This window comes from Molothrus ater, chromosome 14 (assembly GCF_012460135.2).
Source record: "Molothrus ater isolate BHLD 08-10-18 breed brown headed cowbird chromosome 14, BPBGC_Mater_1.1, whole genome shotgun sequence".
Taxonomy (NCBI): Eukaryota; Metazoa; Chordata; class Aves; order Passeriformes; family Icteridae; genus Molothrus; species Molothrus ater.
The window spans coordinates 1,991,763-2,001,779 of record NC_050491.2 but is presented as its reverse complement, the minus strand read 5'-3'; the positions used below and the strand labels follow the sequence as shown (position 1 = coordinate 2,001,779).

The 10,017-nt window shown below is 47.7% G+C and overlaps 1 protein-coding gene across 1 annotated transcript in view; it reads left to right on the top strand.

Moving 5' to 3' along the window:
* Positions 1–5,553: 5,553 nt before the first annotated feature.
* The window catches only part of LOC118698563 (ligand of Numb protein X 2-like), a 29,983-nt gene continuing 25,519 nt past the window's right edge, over positions 5,554–10,017 (top strand). The window contains exon 1 of the mRNA XM_036401941.2: positions 5,554–5,629. The gene's annotated coding sequence lies outside the window, so the exon portion shown is untranslated. The remainder of the gene's footprint in view (positions 5,630–10,017) is intronic.

Below are 10,017 nucleotides of genomic sequence, written 5' to 3'. Positions count from 1 at the left end.
TGAACACTTTGCATTATGCTGGAGAAATAAACGTGCTCTATTGCCTTGCAGCAGTGACAGAGCAGGCCCTGAGGAGGCTGCAGGGATGCCCCACGTGCTCAGTGCTGCACAGTCACTGCTGTCACTGCTGCTGCCACACTCGTGGCAGGGAGTTTTGCCCCCCCAGGAGCAGTGCTGCAGACTTCCCTGGCTCCTGCCTCTCCAGGAAGATCAGAGTGCACGGCCCCACTTGGGAGCCCAAGGGGAAGCGTTTCCTGCCAGGGACAGGATAACAGCCCTGGACACACACAGCCCTTTCCTCTGGCCCAGCTGCCCAAGAAGCTCAGAAACACAGAAAATCAAGTTGGTTTTTAACCAGTTAGCAGAACAAAAGTGGCTGGAGGTCAAATTCTAAAGCCTGCAGGAACACATTATTTACTACAGACCCTGTATCAGAGAGCAGCAGTACCTCCCAGGCACAAAACTGTACAGATAATATTCCAGAACTGGATCAAGTCTCCTCAGTATCTGTTATCAGTTTTAACTAAGAGACTAGTGTTGTAATTACAGGTTATAAAGTAAATTGAGCACCATACTTGCTATTTAGAAATAATTGCTGGAAACTCAGTACCTTATCTCTTTTCTTCAAGAAATTCATAAGGAAGGGGAGTCAGGCTTTTGGGCTAAGCACCACAAAGATAAGTTCACTCCTGTAAAATAATAAAGGAGAATTCAGTGGGACCTGAAATTGGCCTCATGAAATATTATTTTATTTATTGGTACAGAATCATTTTTTGGTAGGTGAAATATTTCTGAACTCTCATTGAAAATACTGCAACAGAAGCATTATTACAAAAAGAAATCTGAGTTGGTTACAAAGAAGCTGCAGCATTTCAACAGTAACATTTCAAAATTAAGGGACAAGTGTCAATATTATCCACAACAGCAAACACAGGAAGTGATTATTTTCATGTATTTCTTTTTTATCCTTATATTATCATATCTGTTCTGCTGCAAAAAGCCAGATGGGTTTTTCCCCCCCTAAGAAAAGCCAGATGCCTCTTTATATCTGCCAACAGGCACTTTTCTGGAAGCAGAGAATCACTCTGTTTACATCCAATGAAAACATCCTACAGATCCATCAAATAAACTACTCCAACATTGTTAATAACTGCCCTCTGTTAATAAAACACCACCAGGATAGATAATGTAAAATAGTCCTAAATCATTACTAACACATCCAAGATCCTTGTGTTTTATTTCTTAATAGTCTGTTTGCTCCCATTTATAAATTCCAAACACTGGGACTTCAGCTACTCCCTATAAAACAGAGTGTGCAATGCACAGGTAGCACTAATTTACAGCAAACACAACAAAATACTGTTAAAGCAACAAAGAAACTTCTAGAATCTGGCAGAATGAATCCAAACAAAGTGTTTGGGACCTTGGGTTCACCAGAATGACCTTGGTCCTCATGCACAGGTGCTTCCATCACTCTGCTTTCCACAAAAGGGAGATTCCAGGGCATTTGATCATAAATTCCTGGGATGACTCTCTCTCCCTGTTTGTGGGATTTGTTTTTTAATTGTGTTTACATTCTTGTGTGTGGGTTGGGAATTTTGTTTTGTTTGTGATGAGACATCAAAGTTGAGTCCCAAATTAATGCTGTGCAGTTGTACATTTCTTGCACCTTCCCACAAGAGGACAGCCACACACACAGTTACCAAGTTTTATGCAAATTTAATGGGATTAAACTAATCTGTAAATCTTTGTGTGATGTGTTTTTGCTTTCTCCTCCAATTTTCCTCCTGTTATTTTTCCAATTATTTTGCTTATTGAACACCATTTTTCAGATAAAAAAAAAGCTGTCTGAATCTTCTGAAATAAAAGAATTCATAATCTGCTAACACCCAAATTTATTCCGTTGATATTTAAATTCTCTTTGCCAGAAAGCTGCATTTTAATCCTGACACTTGCACTGCACAGGAGTGCAGACATTAATCTTTCCCATACAGTGGTTACTGTATAAATCACACACAGGAAATTATTAGCACTGAAAGCAGATAAAACTCAACCTGAGATTGCTGGATTTTGTGATAGAGAGTCTTTGCAGCTCTCAAAAGCTACACAAGTAATTCAGCAGAAGTGCTGGTAAATAAAAACTCCTTGAGTTGTGCAGAACTTTGGCATTTCAAAATCAATAGACCAGAGTGTGGGGTTTGTGAGAGGTGCCAGAGAAGGCAGAGCTGACTGAGATTCTCACCAACACCAATTTAACCAAAGTCAACATTTGAGTGTTATCCCAGAAACTATTTCTCTCCCAAATATTGAGATGCTTTCCATGCAAAACACATCTGAGCCTCCTCTTCAGGTTTACACAACATATTAACTGCCAGCACAACAATCCAGTGGAGCAATTAATTCACACTTTGCAAACTGAATATTCAGCTGTGGTTTGAGATCCTTCTTCACCAGGATCAGTTTCATATTTAGCCACTTTGCCCTTCTGACAGCTTCTTTAGCATTTCTAGGGAAGAATCACATCCATCCATTCCCCCTCTGAATTATAAACTAGATTGGGGAACTCCATCTGGCTTTAGAAATGTATCCATCTATTTTAAATGTGCTTATATATTTAATATAAAATATATTTATGGAGATTTTCACCTGGTTTGTTTTTCAGCTGGATCAGTTCACAGTGCAGAGCTAAGGGTTGGTGTGCCTTGTTGCCAGGGCAGGACCAGGAGCAGGTAGGAACCAGTAATACAGCAAAGTCTTTGTGTCATCAAGGCAAGCCTTATTTAAGATGTGGCTGCTTTTGCCTGGGCTAAAAACCAAATTAATTTCAGTTCCTTACATTTGTGTTAGCTCTGCAGAAGAGACCTGTGTCCTCTGTGAGTCCATTCAGTAGCCATGACTCAGTGGGATTCCTTTATTACAAAACCAAACCAGAATTCCAGCACGCTTATACAATAAACTTTCACCAGATCTTAATTATGTTTGGTCACACTGTCCATCCAGAAACACCTGATAAAAATCTCCAGCAAGTGCTAACTTGACAGAATTCCTCATTCTGAAGATTTTCATCCATTTCAGATTTCCCTGGGCTTTGTCTCCCCAATAGCCCAGGTTCACCCACACGTTTCCTGTCCTCACCCCGGAGCTGCACAGAAGAGGGAATGGTTCTGTGCTAAGGTTTAAACCTCTTCCCTTGGGAGTTCTCCAGCCCTTCAGAGCTCAGCTTAAGCTCTGCCTGTTTACAGGCCAGGCTGTTCAGTGTAAATGAGCTCTGGATTAATGAGTTCAGGCTCAGGTGTGAGGTTGGGGTGCACACCCAGCCTGATGTCTCTGCACCAGGTTCTGCTCCTCCAGTCTGAGCTGGCTGTGCACTTCCAGGTTTATTCCTAAAATATTTTTTGTTCACAATGATCTGATAGATGCTACCCAGCCTCCTGAGCTTTGGTGCTTCAGAGGAAATCCTATCTGACATTTAATTTATCCTAACCAAAATCGATGGGTTTGCAAAGCTGGATCATAATTCTCAGCTGAGCCCTACAAAATCACCTTACACTTCATGTCCTGTGGAAACATGGATCTCACGTGGGCAAAGATGGATTGTTGGAGTGCCTCAATTCCGCTACATTTCCAAGAATAATGTAAATAAGATAATTAAAGGGCCTTGCTGCTCTTTCAGTACATGGTGTACCTCCTACAGCCTCACCTGTGCAACACCAAGATCCCTCACTCACCCCCAAGCACAGCTCACAGTCCCTCGTTGTCAGACTTCAACAGACAAAAACAGGGAACAGAATTCATTAATGAGGTAGCAATGAACCAGAAAGACTCCATAGAAAATTTGACACAAAAGGGACGAATTGAATTTAAAAACTGATATAAAATTATAGAATGGCTTGACTGGAAAGGACCTTAAATATCATTTAGTTCCAGTCACCAAATAAAAGATGGTCTCTCACTTACTGAAAATGAATGAATACCACAGATCCCCAGCCCTATTAAAGCAGAAAAGGTGTTTTCAGGACATGGAAAGGACTTTCTCCTCCCTCCATTTAGGTCTGTATCAGCAACTCTGTGACATCCTAAATGATTAAATGCAGACAGGCATGTGCTAGTTCCATCTAGACTACGTTACCTCTCAGTGTATAAAAGTTCCCCTCCTAATAAATCCTGCTGTAAACCGCTGGTTCAAAGTTCTACTTTCTTCTCTTTATTGTCACAAACATAATCTACTTTATTACTTCATGAGCCTCTTGTCTGCAGAAAGAGCAATTCCAAGGCTGTGTGATGAACAAGAGAAAGAAATTATAACCCACAGACTATGATGGGTTGGGTCTTGTGGGGTTGGTCTCTTTCTTTGGGAGGAATTCCAAGCTTGGACATAGTGCTAACACAGCTTGGAAACTTTTAAACCCCATGTGTGTAGTTTGTCATTTTGCTAGTTTGAAGGAGAGTTCCAGGGAGTTGCCTTAATAGGAACACTGGAACCTGGAACTACTTGGAGTTTATAGAAATGACAGGTAAATCAGCACTCCCTGGTATCCAGTGCCATCTTTTCCTCTGAGGGGAGCAGGAATTGTCCCTGAGGGGAGCAGGGATGGTCTCAAGGGCTGTGGGAATTGCTGGAAGGGAAGGGAAATTCACCTGAGGGAAGCAGGGGTGTCCCGAAGGGATGGGGATTGCCCTGAGGGTAGCATGGATGCCCCAAAGGGAGCTGGGATGCCCTGAGGGAAGGAGGAATGCTCTGAGGGGAGCGGGAATACCTTGAGGGGCAATTGCGCTGAGGGCAGCAGGGATGCCCTGAGGACAGCAGGAAGCCAAGGCCCGGGACGTGCCCGAGAGGAGCGGGGATGCCCTGAGGGCGGCAGGGATCCCCTGAGGGCAGCGGGCGGTCGAGGCCTGGGACGTGCCCCGAGGGCAGCGGGGATGCCCTGAGGGCAGCAGGGATCCCCTGAGGGCAACGGGCGGTCGAGGCCCGGGACGTGCCCGAGGGGAGCGGGGATGCCCCGAGGGCGGCAGGGATGCCCTGAGGGGAGCGGGCGGTCGAGGCCCGGACGTGCCCGAGGGCAGCGGGGATGCCCCGAGGGCGGCAGGGATGCCCTGAGGGGAGCGGGCTGTCGAGGCCCGGGACGTGCCCCGAGGGCAGCGGGGATGCCCTGAGGGGAGCGGGCGGTCGAGGCCCGGGACGTGCCCCGAGGGCAGCGGGGATGCCCTGAGGGGAGCGGGCGGTCGAGGCCCGGGACGTGCCCGAGGGCAGGGGGAATGCCCTGAGGGGAGCGGGCGGTCGAGGCCCGGACGCGCCCCCGCCCCCGCGGCTGCTCTGGCGGGGCGGGCCGAGGCCGCCGGGTGTGCGCGGCCCGGGGAGGCGGCGGCGGCGGCGGAGGAGGCGGAGGCGGTGAGGGGAGGGCAGGGTTGGGCTGATCTGTGCCGTGCCGGGCGGGCGAGTGACACCTGGGCGGCTGCGCTGCCTCCTCCTCCTCCTCTCACGTAGGTTTCGACTTTCTTCCCCGCCCGGAAACTTGGTGGAGGCGCCGCGCTCGCCGCCGTCGCAGGCCGGCTCGGCGCTGGGCTTGCAGCGCCTCTTCCCTCCCCGTCCCGGGGGTGAGCGAGCCCTTTCCTGCCCCGGCGGCCCCAGGTGAGCGGGGACGGTGTGGGGGGCGTGAGGGGGCCCCGCCGGGACTGAGGGACGTGGGAGTCCCTGAGGAGGCGCGGGGCTCCCCCCGGGCTGAGGGGGGACTCGGGGGGTCCCGGCCGGCTGAGCGCGGGACTCCCTTGAGGGGCTCGGGAGGATCCCACGGGGGCTGAAGGGATACGGGGTCTCTTAAGGGGCTCGGGGGGTCCCTGAGGGGATGCGGGGTTCCCCGAGGGTCCCGCCGGGCTGAAGTTGGGTCGCGGATTCCCGAAGCTCCCGTTCTCCCAGCGGAGGGCTCGGCCGTGACCGCGGCCAATGTCCCTTATCAGTGACACGGGCACGCAGGTGAAGGCTGCCGGCCCCAGGGTTAACTCTTCACAGCTGCTGCCTGGGCAGGACTCACTAAACCCCGCGATTTTCTGCTCGTGGGGCTCGCAGGGAGGCAGTGGGGCAAAAAGTGTCTTTGCTAGGAGACGGAGAGCGGCAAAGTCTGCGAGTTTGCTGGTAATTAATGCAGGGGGAAAACCTATAAATAGAAGTTGATATAAACAACCAAAACACAGCAAGGTGAGATGTGGGCCTTTTGGAAATACCTTAAAGGTGAGAAGTACAGGTAACCATAATGCTTAGCTTAGCCCAAAGACTAACCATCTATTTGTAAAGATTTTTCTTTAAGATTTTTTGGTTTTTTTAATGAGGGGTGTAAAGAAGGGGTGAGGCTGTGTGCTGCTGAAGCGCCGGTTCTGCTCTGCTCGGCTGGGTGCACTTGTTATCTCGAGGGTAATGTCAGGAAGAGAGAGATCTGATGGAGAAGGAGCAGACCAGGCAGCAGCCAGTTGATGCCAGCGCAGGAGGTGGCAGGGACAGCGGGACTGCCCCTTTCGGTGGCACTGCAGGCTTAGTTTGCTTTAAGCCCCGCTTGAAACGGCACTTTCAACTCCTTGAGCGGTTTTTGGGACCTACTTTACCTCCGGAAAGTAAGAAATGCAAAATGAGTGCTTCCCTGCTGCTTACCAAGCCGAAAAAATGTCCCATTTAAACTTCTGCTCCAGTTTTTTAGCAAAGGCGAAAGGACCAGAACATAAAGTTTCCGTAGGAAAAGCGATTCCAGCTCAAGTGCAGATGTAAGTGGTAGGGGAGGTCTCTGCTGTGCAGAGTGTGTCGCAGCGGGGACACAGTGGCGATAATTGGCGGCCCAGAGGAGTTTCTGTCACTGTCACAGAAGCCCGGCGTTGTCCTGTGTCATCCTCGAGGCCCTGGGGGCTCAAGCAGCCCAAGGTCTGGGCGGTGTGGAGAGCTGGAGCTCTCCTGCAGCCGCGCCAGTTGTGTGCTGTGCCTTTGAGGGACGGCGCTGACGTTTGTCCTTGATGCCGGAGCTCTTCTGGCAGCTCTCCAGGCAAGGGAGAGCAGATTGCACACATGGCTCCTTCAAAACAAAACTTCTTTCTCTGAAGTTGCACACTCCAAGTCGTCTTTCACAATTTCCCTGAGCAGATGTAGTGTGTCTGCTGCTGAAAGGGCCTAAGGCAGTGGGAATATTTATTCCCTCCCCCAAAGGGATTTGCTCCCTGGACCAGTTTATGAAGTCAGAACAGCACCAGTGCTTGTGCAGGGCAAAACAAAGGGGTCATATGGCTGGGGATGGAGCAGGGAAATGATAAACAGGAGGCCAACCTTCTCTGGGGACTCCCCAGCTGGAAAAGTCAGCCCTGCTGGAAATGCACACCTTCACTCTCCCTAAGTGTTACCATGCAAGCTGGGTGCAGATGGGACTCATTTAAATAACGGGGATTCACTGGCATAAACCCCATGGGATGAACAGGAGAGGAGGACCTGGGTGTGCAGCAAAAAGCACCATCTGTTGAATGACAAATTTCAAGTTTTTAACCAAATCATTACCGAGGGAAGTGAGCAAGAGTTTAAAAACCAACCATATGGCCTGGGGAATGGGGGCTCAAAGAGGTGGAAGGAGCAGCTCCAGAAGGGACCTGGCAGCTACATGACCTCTATAAAACCCCCTGAGGTTTGAAGAGAGCTGAGGAAACAGGTTGAGATTGATTCTGGATGAACTTAGTGCTCCCTGAATGGCAATTCCAGTAACTCCTAGAAATTTTAATTAATGGGTTTGTAAACTACAGTAAGCGCAGTACTTCCCCAAATGTGGTTACTAAAAGAATTTACTCATTTATGGGGTTGTAGAGTCTTAGACTTCCATACCTAAAAGAATAAATATCACTGCATAATAAAGTACCTGTAGCTCACGAAACACCCCTGCTGTATTTCCTCTTCTCCTTGCACTGCCATATATCTCTTATTTTCTGCATTAAAATAAAAACTTCCTGCTGCAACAGCTCTATTGATTTCACTTTGAAAATGAAGCTGCATCATTTCATTCTGCTCGTGTGGATCTCCCCAGAGGAGTTGCAGCTGTTGCCTTACTCACAGGCCTGAATATGTTTTGCTGGTTTGATACAAAACCCTCTTGTTTGGCTTTTCCTTCTCGGTTTACTTTAGTGGTGCTGCTCGTACAGTTGTTAGGAATTGCATTTGACAGTCCCTCATCAGTTTATGCTCCCTGATTTATAGCACATAAAACGTTGCTCTTGGCTTAGAAATTTCTTGACACCAATGGAGTTTGAAAATATGAAAATATCTGGCAGTTTTTCTGATATTTCAGATAAGAAATTGCCCATGAGTCAGTATCTCACCAGCCATCTCTAAAGGGTTAGAGGGGGTTTAGATGAACGAGCAGTAAGAGTTACTGTGCTGGTCCAGGAAAAAGCACTTAAGGCTGGAAGGAGGGAAATGGAATAAAGCTGGATTAATTTGGAGAGACAATCAGCAGCTTACAGGCAAAGGCTTTTAAAATTTTTTTAATATATATATTTATATAGTGATCCCCTAAGTCTAGAGGTTCCCTGTACAAATTATGTTTGGAGACTGCAGCGTTCTTTATTTGGAATATTCTCCAAGGGTTGCACTAGAAGGGATTGTGCATTTTTTAGAAGTCTTGTCTAACTTTGCCTATTCTTTATCTGTACCTTAAATCATGCAAGTTTTGCAAACAGCTGCAGCAGAGTCTCTTTAAAGCTGATTTTCTGACAGTTAAAAAGGAGTTGAGATAAAACTTGCCCTGTTCCCCTGAGGGTTCAAGGGACTCACCTGTGGCATCCGTGTGGCCATTGCTGAAAGCCCAGTAAATCATAAGCAGCCCTATTTGTAAAGTTCCCAGGCTTATCTAGGGGTGGGGGGTTGATAACAGAGAAATTCTTCTCACCTAAGAAATGCTCTTGCAGATCCCTACAGGGTGAATAAATAAGGGCAGCAGTCCCGGCCCTGGGAACTGAGAGCTGAGCATTTCCTCTTGAACGTGGTCACAACTGAGCCGCAACAAAAATTGCAGCGTGATTATTTCGAGGAGGATCCATAAAAATAAACATAATTTAGGCTCTCCTGGGCCTTTTAGTCCTTGGGCTAAACCCCAATTCCCTGTGAGAGCAGCACCTGGGGCTGCTTTAGCCCAGCCTCCGGGGCTGAAAAGCGAGCAGAGAAAGCAGAGATTCCTCGCCCTGCCCTCCTCACGGCCGGCCCAGGAGCAATGTGGCTGCTGCACTGATTTGGGAACAGCTCAAGGACTTTGCTCTGTTGCTTCAGCTCCCTTAGCTGATGAGACAGTCACTCCCATTTAAAATTTATTTTTAGAACAAGGGAAAATATAATTATCAATTCTCGCATATTGCAAATATGTGTCCCATACGGCGAGATAACAACGGGTTTTAAAGTCCTGCTGCTGGTACCAGGGTAAGATTTGAACAGAGAGAAACACATCCCAAAATGCCTCTTGCAGTTCTGCTTCCCCCAGCTGTGAGGGTTGTTTGAAGTCAGTAAGATACAGCCAGAGAAACTGCATGAAATTGGATGAAAAGGCACCTTCAATTCCATGTGCAACAGTGTAAGCTCATTAACCACCAACACAGAGGTCTTGAACAGCAGAATATGTCTCAAGACTTCTGAAAATGAGATCTAATACTGTTCTGTCTGTCTCTAGGGGAAGGTAATCGTCATCCAGAGACCTTTATTTTTAATTTCTTTGACTTCTGCTGTTTCATTATTTACTTAGGAGCTGTCACCTGTGGTGAAGGGCATTGCACTCCTGGCTGCAGCAGCTCTGCCTACCCAGAGGCACTGGCAGAGTTTAAGTTCACTTCAAACTCAGCTGCAGCTGCCCTGGGGAGCCACAGTTTGAGAAGGTTTCGTTTTGTTTAAATGAAGGCGACTTGTTTTCTTTCTTTCTTTCCCCTTTACCACGATCTGAGGCTGAGATGGAATGTAAAGGGGAATTACAGACTTAATTACCTCTTAATTCAGCTTTTTTAGTTAGTGTGAACAAG